Below are 10350 nucleotides of genomic sequence, written 5' to 3'. Positions count from 1 at the left end.
CTCAGGGTGTCCTTTGCCCCTTGATCCGGTACCTCCTTCTCTCCATAGCACGTGGGCAGCAGCCGCTCACCCGGCTTGTGGCCCGTGAGGCAGCCATGGCCCAGGGCATGGGCCCAGGCGCCTGCCAATCCCTTTCTGGGACCCACGCTCCTGCCTGCTCACCTTTAACCCCCTCCTCCTCTCCCCAGGGGCTTGGCGCCCGGCACCCAAGACGCCGGCTGGGTTCGAGAAGGGAGGAGCCATAGGTATGGGGCTGGGCCCAAGCGGTAGCGGACAGGCACAGAGCGGAGCTGCCTCAATTACCTCCCTAACACCAGCCCCTCTTCGAATTTCATTCTAGTCCCCAAATTCCCTCTCTCTCTTGAATTTCTAGCCGGCTCACTGAACCCCATTCATTTCCTAGGCACCAGCTCTGTATTCCCTTCTAAGCCTTCTGCCTCTTTGTAATCCCCCTCCCTGATTTTCCATTCCCTGAGCACGGCCTTCCCCTTGCTCACACCCACTGTCCTTACTGAGCTCTCTGTTTCTACAGATCTCTACCCTCCCTGAACTCCCATTCCCTCTTGGAAACCCTCTTACTGACCTCTTTTCTCCGCCCCTAGTCCTTCTCTCCGCTTCAGCTTCCTTCCTCTCCCTGAAGCATTCTCCGGCCCTGCACTCCTTACCTTAAGCCTCTGTCCGCCTCCCTGAACCCCCACCACTTTCCTGACCTTCCCTCCCTCACCCTCTCCTGTCTCTTGGAGCCCACTGACCTCTTCTCCTGCCATCGTGGTTCTGGGTCCTCACATCCATCAGGTAGCAGCCCAGAGAGAGGAAGGAGTAAGACTTCCTAGAGTCCAGCAAGGACACATGCAAGTCTTCAGAGGCCTTGCTGAGTGAGCTCCACCTGAGAAGGGGGGATTCAGAGCCTTGGCTCACCTGCCAGTTCCAAGGGATGTCATGGGGCAGAGGGAGAAGGGCTCAGGCAGAACAAGGCCAGGAGTGGGCAGTCTGGGGTGAATTGAAGGAAGGACAGGTTGATGTTTGATGTTCCAGATGATGAACTGGTTCCTACTGGTACCATGAATTTCCTTCCTTCTTTTTGGAGCTGGAAGAGGGCAGTGGATTTTGAGGGAACCCTGCCAAGGATGACACCGGAGTCCCCCGATGAGGGCAGAAAGTAGAATGCAGGGGCCTGTGACATGAAAGTGTTGGAGGATTGGGCTGGACTCAGAGAGGCCCTGCGTTATTCAGAATCCTGCTCATCCCCCAGCCTAAATTCACACTGCCCTGGGGAGAAGATGAGGACACCCCCTGTTCTTTCCAAACCTCTCACACTCAGTTAGCATTCCTGGTAGGTCAGCTTGGACTTTCTCTTTTCACTCTGCCCTCTCCTCCATGAGCTTCCTTTCACATGGTCTCTTGCTATTGGGCCTCAGTCCTGCTAACTTGGACACCTATTCACAGTCAGAGCCAGGACCCAGAGAATGAAATCATGCAGTGTGTGTGTGCGTGTGTGTGTGTGTGTGTGTGTGTGTGTGTGTGTGTGTAAGGAGAGTAGGGTTTGAGCTAGGGCAGGGGGCAACCCTGGGATATAGCCCTGGTCCTGTCACTAACTGACTCTGCAACTGGGCAAAGTATTAACTCCCATGGGCCTCAGTTTCCCTATGCGTAGGGTTGTCAGATTTAGCAAATAAAAATCTAGAATGCCCAGATAAATTTGAATTTCAGATAAACAATTAATATTTTAAAGTATATATCATGTAATATTTGGGACATAACTATACTAAAAGATTACTCGCAATGTCATCTAAAATTCAAATTTTACTCAGCATCCTGGATTGACTCTACTCATATGCAAAAAAGGAGAGGCAGAGAAGTTTGGATAAGATGTTCTCTCTCCAGAGCCCCTCTTACCTCCAGCTACACCCTGTGAAAAACCTCAGGCTGACCTGGAAGTGGTCTGGAGGTATTTGCATCCCTTGCAGAATAAGGTGAAGATGGGAAAAAGTATGAAGGGGATGGCTATGGTCATAGGACCTTCGCATCAGAGAAACGCAGAGAGAAGTTCTTTGAAGCAATCCAGTTCTGGAAAGCCTCATACAAGAGTTTTGTGATTACTCTGATGCTGATAAAAAAGAGAGGTGGATTAGACAGCCTCTGGGAGATGGATCTGCCTTCCTTAATGGCAGCTGAGGAGGCACGAGGGTCCCCTCATTTGAGGAAATCTCTGGAAGATCAATAGAAAGTATCTACCCCTTCATAAGAAGATTCTCTAGAGTGAGGGCAAGGTCTCATTTCGACTCAACAAATCTCTACTCCTTTATGTAGATTAATTAATCAAATCCCTTTGATGACCAGATTGTGGGGGGGGCGGTTCTCCCCATTTTACAGATGAAGAAACAGAGGCACAGAGAAGTTGGGTAATTTTTCTGAGGTTCATACAGGTAGGTGGCAGAGCTGGAATTTGAGCCCAGGTGTCCTGGCCCTGCACCTGCTGTGTAATAGATCCTGTATTAGGGACTAGGACTGGAAAGATGATATAAATGTTGTTCTTGCTTTCAGGGGACCTCTAGTCTAACAGCAGGGGACAGGTGAGTCTTTAATAATTCTAGTACAAGCCAGGCTGGGATCAGGGCTGTGACAGAGTGTGCTGGGAAGGAAGGACTGATTCTGCTTGTGGAGAAGGAGGTTGTGCTAGGTCAAGAAGAATAGGTAAGTTCTTCAACAGTTTCAGGACAAGGCATTGGGAGGAAGGGCTTTCTAGGTAGAAGGACATCTTGGGGAAAAGCAGAAGAGGTGTGGAAATGCAGCAGAAAGTTGGAGAGTTGAGTAATCAGGCATCTGGCTTGACTGCAGGGAATCCTATAGGCTAAGTATCAGATCAGGGAAAAGAAAAAAGGGAAAGAATCAGGTAGGAGCACAGGCATCAGACAAAGAAATGTAGACCCCATCTGGCGGAGGACAGGGTGAGAGAGTGTTAGGCCAAGGTGGGAACAGCAAGGGAGAAGTACTGCAGGGGAGAGCCCAGGGCCTCATGGGGTGGTGCCTTAGCCCGGGAGTGGCCCAACTGCCTGAGCTGAGTGAGGACTGTGAGACACACTGGGGAGGTGGATGGAGGACTTGTGGAGTGAAGGGACCTATTGTCACCGTGATTTCTTTGTGTGCTTTTCCAAAGGGCTTGGGTTTCCTTCAACTCTGGATCTAGCCCCAGTACAAGACCTTAAACAAGAAAACATGCTTGTAAATGTCAGCGGAATTGCGTGAAGAGGATTTGGAAACAGAGAGAAGGTTTAGGGGTAAGAAAAGTGGAGGCTTCAGGAGGTTTTTCTGGTTTGAACCTCAGCACCTGGCAAGTCGCTGACCCCTAAACCAAATAAGGGAGTACAGGGGAAACTAAAGGTGGGCAGAGTTGGGAGATACCGCATTGAAGTGGCACTACTGGGTGACATCCAGCGGGCTGTTGTCCTCAGGATGGCAGGTAAGGTCCGAGCCTCTAATGAGGCAAATGACAGAGATCTGAGGCAGCTGAGGATGTCCAGCTGCTTATTTTTTCAGCCAGGGTTGATGCCTCCTGTGTGCCTAGCTCCATGCTGGGGTGAACATGATCATAATGTGGTAGAAAGCTGTCCCTCAACAGAAAGGCAAGATGGCTGAAGTCAGAGCCTTCACTTTCTATGAATTCCAAAAATAGCTACAAATAATATATTGTTTAGATGCATGTGCCTACATAATAAAACCATTTTAACAAACAAGGGAACTACACGTGAAAATGAAAAAGATGAAATGAAAAATAAAAAAAAGACTGACCATATAAAGTGTTGGTAAGGATATGGAGCAACTGAACTCATACACTGCGATGGGAATGTTAAAACAATTTGGAAAACTGGCAGTTTATTAAAATGTTAAACATGCAGGTGTTGTCTGACCTAGCCATTTCACTCCTAGGTGTTTAGTCAAGAGAAATGAAACGATATATCCATACAAAGACTTGCACACAAATGCTCATAGTAGCTTTATTTGTAAAAGCCTAAAACTGGAAACAACCGAAGTGTCCATCGACAGATGAAGGGATAAAATAAGTAGTGATATTTGGAAAGGAACAATGAAAAGGAACAACCTGTTCATAAATGCAACAGCATGGATGAATATCAAAATAATTATTTTGGGTGCTCATTAAATATTAATAAGTCCACAAATAAATGAAATAAAAGCAGGCCATATATGACCAAAGATGAGAATGTATTTAAAAAATAACAACAAGAATTAGGATTAATCTACATCTGTGTACCTGAGGTCTAGATTTTAAAATGGGGGTGTCTTTGCGTGCTGGGAAAACTGGATAGCAATATGAAAAAGGTGAATCCCTACTACATACCATATACGAAAATCACCTCAAAAATAGATCGATAATCTAAATGGAAGAGCTAAAACTATAAAAACTCTTAAGAGAAAACATAAAGATAAATCTTCATGATCTTGAGTTGGGAAATGAGTTCTTAGATGTGATGTTACAGCACAAGCAACAAAATAAAAATAGATAAATCGGACTTCATCAAAATAAAAACTTTTGTACTTCAAAGGACACCATCACAAAAAAAAAACCCCTACAGAATGAGATAAAATTACAAGTCAGACATCTGATAAAAGACTAGATTCCAGAATATATAAAGAACTCTTGTCCACGGCCATGCTACCCTGAACAAGTCCGATCCCATCTGATCTTGGAAGCTAAGCAGGGTCGGGCCTGGTTAGTACTTGGATGGGAGACCACCTAGGAAGACCGGGTGCTGTAGGCATAAAAAATAAATTAAAAAAAATAAGGGATTGTAAGCTGACAAGACCCTTGCAATCTGTGAGGTCAACCAAGGATTGCCTTGCCTAAAACATAAAAAAAAAAAAAAAAGAACTCTTAGCAACTCAACAATTAAAAGACAAATACCTAATTGAAAAATGAGCAAATTATCTGAATATACATTTCTCTAAAGAAGATATAAAAATGACTGATAGCAGATGCAAAGATGCTCAACATCATTAGTCATTACAGAAGTTCAAATCAAAATTATGAGATATGAGGTCACACCCACTAGAGTACACCCACTAGAGTAGTGATAATAAAAAGACAGACCATAACTAGTGGTGGTGAAGAAATAGGAATTCTCATACATTGCAAGATGGTGCAGCTACTTTGGAAAATAGCTGGGTCTTTCCTTAAAAAAGATTAAACATAAAATTATCAAATATCCACTGTTAGGTATATAACTAAGAGAAAAAAACATATGTCACACAAAAGTTGTATGTGAATGTTCATAGCGACATTATTTATAATAGTCAAACAATGGAAACAACCCCAATGTTCATCAACCTATGAATGAATAAACAAATTGTGGTCTATATATATATGATGGAGTATTATTCAGCCTTAAAAAGGAAGGAAATTCTGACACATGCTACGACATGGATGAAGCTTGAGGACATTCAGCTAAGTGAACTAAGCCAGTCACAAAAGGACAGATACTGTATAATTCCACTTATGTGAGGTACCTAGAGTAGTTAAATTCATAGAGACAGAAAGCAGAATGGTAGGTGCCAGGGGCTTGGAGAGAGGAGAATAAGGAGTTATTGTTTAATAGGTACAGAGTTTCAGTTTGGGAAGATAAAAAGAGTTCTGGAGATGGATGGTTGTGATGGTTGCACAACAATGAGAATGTGCTTGATGTCACAGAACTGTACACTTGAAAAATGGTAAATTTTATGTTATGTATATATTTTACTGCCAAAAAATCAAAAGAGATCAAATACTAATAAATGTTACAACATGAATGAATTTTGAAAATATTATGTTAAATGACAGAAGCCAGTCACAAAAGGCCACATATTATAGGATTCCATTGGTATGAAATGTCCAGAATAGGCAAATCTGTAGAGATAGAAAGTAGGTTAGTGGTTGCCTAGGGCTGGAGGTGGGGGTGGGGGTGGAATTAGGGGAAATGGAGAGTGACTGCTAATGGGTGCAGAGTTTCTTTTTGGGTGATCAAAAAATGTTCTAAAATTGATTGTGCCAATGGTTGCTCTGAATATACCACAAACCATTGCATGCTTGTACAATTTATTATTTATTTTTTATTTTTTATAGTCAAAAGGAAAGTTTATTAGAAAAGGGGTAACACTCCACAGGCAGAGCGTGGTCTCCTCTCAGAGACAGAGAGTGAGAGGGACAATGAGAGACAGAGAGAAACAGAGTAAAGGCACCGAGAAGGACCTCGACAACAGAGAGAGACAAGGACAGCGAGAGAGACAGAGTAAAGGCCCTGAGAGGGACGCTTGTGCAATTTAAATGGTTGAATTGTATGGCATGTGAATTATATCTTAATAAAGTTTTGGTTTTTTTTTTTTTAAGGGATTGGGGATCAGATCCTTGGAGAAAAGTGAATTTAAAGACTGAAGCAGGGAGGAGAACCATGGAGGCGAAGCGTTCCCTTTGCACAGTTATCTCCTGGAAGTTCCTGGAAGATAGTACGTTCTCTGTGAGTTATAAACCAAGGGAATGTTTCCAGAAAGATAAACTCATTGCAGCTGCTGTTTTTGGAGCACTGACTAAGTGCCAGTCATCATTCTAGATGCTTATATAAAGTCATCTAATCCTTCAGCTTCTCATTTTACAGATGATATAATTAAAGGATTTGCTCTTGGTCACATAGGAAGTGGCAGAGCTCAGAATGGGGCCCAGGTCTGTCTGACTTTAAAGCTAAGGTCTAAAAATAGACCCTAAAAAATTCTTAATTTTATATAAAAGTTTTCAGACTTACCAAAACTATAAAGAATAATACAGTGTACACCAGTGTCCCTCCACTCAGCTTAAGAAATCAAACTCTCAATGCCATCGAAGTCCCCTCTGTCTCTTCTGTGATTCCATCCCTTTTCTGCCAGACAGCTACGCTCCTGAATTTGGTACTTTCAGATCCCATACTTTTACTTTGTATGTATCCCCAAACGATATGGAGTATAGTTTTGCATGTCTCTAAACTTCATATAAACAATATTTTACTGAATGTGCTCTTCTGAGGCTGCCTTTTTTCACACAGCATTGTTTGTGAGATTTATTCAAGTTGACATGTGTAGCCGTTCTCTGCTCATTTCCATTATTACATACAAGTCGAGCTGCTATAAACATTCCTGTTCTTGCCTTTTAGTCTAAGAGAGCCAAAATTCCTAGGAGTTTGTATTGGTTTCCTATGGCTGCTGTAACAAATTATTACAACACTAGTGGCTTAAAACAACACAAGTTTATTATCTTACAGCTCTAGAAGTCAGAAGTTTGAATGAGTTTCACTGGGCTGAAATTGAGGTGTTGGCAGAGGCATGCTCTCTCTGGAGTCTCTAGGGGAGAATTCATTTCCTTGCCTTTTCCAGATTCTAGAGGTTGCCTACATTCCTTGGGCTGTGGCCCCTTCCTACATCTTCAAAGCAAGCAAATAGTGTCTTCAAAGTTTCTCTGTCTCTGACCCTCTGCTTCTGCTGTCACATCTCCTCTGATTCTGACTCTCCTGACTCTCTCTTATAAGGATACTTGTGATTACATTGGATTGATAATCTATCTCTCCATCTCAAGAACCTTGACTTAATGCAACATTTCTTTTGCCATGGAAGGTAACATATTCACAGCTTCCAGGATTAGGATGTGAATATCTTTGGGGGCCATTATTCTGTCTACCAAAGAGGGAACAATTGGGTAGTGTGCCTGAGCATCTTTGAATTACGAGTTTGTCAAACTATTCTCCAAAGTAAATTGATTCCCTCTCTACTAGCAGTGCATAAGCATTCCTGTCACTCATATTTTCACCAACACTTCCTATTACTCAACTTTTTAGTTTTTGTCAACCTGATGGCTATGAAATATCTGGGCTCTGACTGCTATATAGTCAAGAAAGAGACAGTGGTCAATGGTGTCAAATGTGAAAAAGAGGTGTCCTGGAAGTAAGAATGTAGTCGATCAAAGTGCCAGTAGATTTAGTTTCTAGTAAGAGCCCTCTTCCTGGCTTGCAGACAGCTGCTTTCTTGCTGTGCCCTCACATGGAGAAAGAACTCTACTCTCTTTCTCTTCTTACAAAGACACTAATGCCAACATGGGGGACCCAATCTCATGACCTCATCTAAATCTAATGACCTCCCAAAGGCCCCACTTTCGAATACCATCATATTGGAGGGTAGGGCTTCAACATATGAATTTTGGGGGGACATGAACATTCAGTCGATAACAGGTTACTTTCAAAATATCGAGGTGTGTTTAAAGGCTGAGAAAGATATAACTAATGGAGTGGGGCAAGGCATCTTGGAGGAGGCAGGTAAAGGTGAGACCCATAGAGAAGTTACCTAGATTCGCTTTGCAATGAGGAGAAGCTGCCTTTCTTGGAAGTGGGTGAGGAAGAAGGGCACTGAGACAGATACAGAGAAAATCCAAAGAAGTGAGGCAGAAAATGGCAGAAGCTTCTCTCTATAATGGACAGTGGAATTATCTACTGAGACAGGCAGGAGTAGGTTTGGGGTCTGAGAATTGTGGGGAAGGTTTACCGAGGACATTGTTATGGGGCATTCGACAGGGTGTCCACTCGGCTAAACAAAAAGGGATTAGTGAGAAAGAGGGGACAAGCTGAGGCAGTGGCCTCTCAACAGGTCTTATCAGCGCCTCTTAGAGTGAAGAAGTCCTGGAGCCCAGAGTGGGAAGGGCCAAAGAAGGGCCTTGTAAGAAAATTGTATAGGACAGCGGTCCCCAACATTTTGGCACCAGGGACTGGTGCTCCTATGAAAACCTAATGCCTAATGATCTGAGGTGGAGTGAGGCAGTGATGCTAGCACTGGGGAGCGGCTACAAATACAGATGAAGCTTTACTTGCCCGCCGCTCACCTCCTGCTGTGCAGCCAGTTCCTAACAGGCACAGACAGGTACCAGTCCATGGCCCAGGGGTTGGGGACCTCTGGTGTAGGAGACCTGTGGAAACTTAGAGGAAATTATGGGTCACGAGGAGGCAGAGCAGAACCAGGGAGATCATAGCCAGAAAATTGGGAGTTGTCGAGAGGCTCTTGCTAATGCTCAGGACCATGGTGGAGAGAGAGCAGGGACTGTGGGAGCCCAAAGGAGTGGGGCACAAAACAGAGCCTGGGTAGGTGGAGAGGGTCTCCTGGAGGTGGTGATATTCCAGTTGAATCTTGAAGGGGAAAACCAAATTTCAGTTATAAAAATGTGGAAGAAGTGTTGGCTTTATAGTCTATCAACAAGCCTGTCCTGGCCCACTCCATCGATTTTGTCTCTCTTTCTCAGACATCTGCCCAGTGTGCACTGGCTGGAGGAGTCCTTGTTGGGCTCTTTCAGGCCCTGTGCCTTGGCTAATGGTCTTCTCTTTGGTTTCATTATTTTCTCATTCAACTTCAGAACTCCTATTCATCCTTTGAAACCCAGCTCAAATGTCACCTCTTTCTGATTGCCCCTGGTTCCACCTCTGTACTTTCTTGGCAGTGAGATGAAGTGGAACAAGCTCACTCATGACCGTTTGATTTTAGTCAATTGACTTAATCTCTGAGATCTGTTTCCTGACAATGGCACTCTCCAAGCCTAGCTATGAAGATAAGGCACATAACATCTTCTGGCATCAATGGGACTCACATAGGAAGCCATCATGTGGTGACACCTGACATTCTGTCTTGTTCTAGAGTTAAGCTGAGTGAGAATGTGACTCCATTTGCTTAAAACCGTGAAGTCCCTGAGGGCAGAAACAGTGCCTCCACAGGGCCTGGCCCAGCGCCCAGCATAGACAGGCATCATGTGCTCTGTGGAGCCTGCACAGAGGAGAAGAATTAAGATTGCCTATCATCCACCTGTAATGTGACTTTGGAGAGGTGACATCATCTCTGTGAATCCGTCTCCTTAAATAACAGCAATATATTAGGTATTCATTATTACAGATAAGGCACTCAACATTAACTATCTCTAATCCTCACAGTGTATATCACCACCCCATTTTACAGAAGAGAAAACTGAGGATTGGGGAGGTGACTCACTTGTCTAAGTTAGCTGCAGAGCAGAAGCTCCTGGTGCCCAGGCAAATTCAGAAAATTGCTGTGCGAATCCAAGGAGGAAATGTGAAATAGCCCTGCAAATTGTAAACGCCTGGGGTGGGAGAGTCTGTGACTGGGGGCGTGGTAAATGATGGCCGAAAGGATGCGGAGAGGGGCGACCTCAGATATCCGGATGGCGGTGGGAGGATGGGTTTGCGGGCTGATCTGCGGGAAGCGTGGTCCCGCGGGGCGCTGCTCTGCTGGGGTGGGGAGGGGTACAACTCGCCACCCGCCCCCCCGCCCCCACAACCCCGCCGC

General features: G+C 44.5%; 1 pseudogene; it reads left to right on the top strand.

Annotated features, from left to right (window-relative positions):
- The first annotated feature begins 4659 nt into the window (after positions 1-4659).
- Positions 4660-4778, top strand: LOC112485303 (annotated as a pseudogene).
- The last annotated feature ends 5572 nt before the right edge of the window (positions 4779-10350 follow it).

Source organism: Pteropus alecto, unplaced genomic scaffold (assembly GCF_000325575.1).
Source record: "Pteropus alecto unplaced genomic scaffold, ASM32557v1 scaffold68, whole genome shotgun sequence".
NCBI classification, from domain to species: domain Eukaryota; kingdom Metazoa; phylum Chordata; class Mammalia; order Chiroptera; family Pteropodidae; genus Pteropus; species Pteropus alecto.
The sequence above is the reverse complement of the archived record's forward strand: the minus strand, read 5'-3'. Positions and strand labels throughout refer to the sequence as shown.